Source organism: Primulina huaijiensis, chromosome 4, assembly GCF_012295235.1.
Source record: "Primulina huaijiensis isolate GDHJ02 chromosome 4, ASM1229523v2, whole genome shotgun sequence".
NCBI classification, from domain to species: domain Eukaryota; kingdom Viridiplantae; phylum Streptophyta; class Magnoliopsida; order Lamiales; family Gesneriaceae; genus Primulina; species Primulina huaijiensis.
This window is the reverse complement of record NC_133309.1, coordinates 1,285,020-1,286,442: the sequence shown is the minus strand read 5'-3', so window position 1 is coordinate 1,286,442 and position 1,423 is coordinate 1,285,020.

Here is a 1,423-nt window from a genome sequence, read left to right as displayed (position 1 = left end):
ATTATTAACCTTAAAATAACAAAAAAATATCATATTTAGATTATTATTCAAATATATATATATAAACACGCAATGCAAGCAAAATTTCAATTTAGTAAAAAAAAAAATATCTTAAAAACTTATTAAAAATCAGAAAATTATTAAATTTTATTTTTAACTTTTAAATATTTTTTAACAAGAGTATTTATATGTATAAAAAAATCGACCAGACATGCACGTAATGTGTGCACATGGTCTAGTATTTTAATTAATTTTAAATCCCACTTTTCTAATTAGTAACTTTTTTTTATTGGAAATATGATATTTGGATTCTATATTATCATTTGTTTGATTATCATAAATTGAAATTGGTATTTGTTACAATTCCTACAAGGAATATAGTTGGGTGGCAACCAATAATGGTCTATACTTGCACATCAATTTAAGGTAGTGTTTGAATTATAGCATGATTTAATTATTTAATCATATCATTATCATTATGTATAGTTTTTTTTTAAATATAATATAGATCATTTGATTCTATTACATCAAAAAATCGAGATATTCAGACATTATTCGAACCCAACTCAATCTTATCGAGTACAGATATATAACTACTTTGAGTCGTGTTTGAGGTATTATAACTTGATACGCGAAAAATCAGGTATCCGATCCGAACAACTCGATTTCGTGCTCACCTTGATAGTGGACTATTATTATTATTATTATTAAAGGAGTATCATTTATTTATTGAATAGACAAGTAATGACTATTTGGTAAGGAGCTAATTATAGAGTAGGTCTCTTGTGAGACGGTTTCATGGATCTTTATTCGTGAGACAAGTCAACCATACTCATATTTACAATAAAAAGTAATACTTTTTGACATAAAAAGTAATATTTTTTTGTATCACAAAATCGACTCATGATAACGCCTCACAAAAATTTTTGTGTTATATATATNAATATTGTATTATTAAAATCGTTATTGTTAATATATGTGTGGAATCTATTATTATTTGATAAGAAAATAATTCTTAAAAGAGACGTATTATTGTATAATTATCTTCGGAAAATTTGCAACGATAACAAGCGTACGCGACTCTCACATCGAGAGTGAACCACTATAAATCTTGTATGTTCCGGCGTTTGTCTTTCGCCAACTTTTTATCATTTTTTGACCTTTAATGAATTTATGTAACATCAGATATTACACAGAATAAATCATGTGATTTTATTCCGAGAAATAAGAACTACTGTAATAAAAATATTTTTTTTAAAAAAAACAATTAATTCAATGATTTTGATGCATACCTAATCTCAATATAATATCATACAATTAACTTAGAATATTCGTAGCTTAATGCTTAATCAAACAATGAAGTGTAAATAATTTCACTAATAAATTTTTTTTAATACATTTTACAGAGATATAAATTACAAGT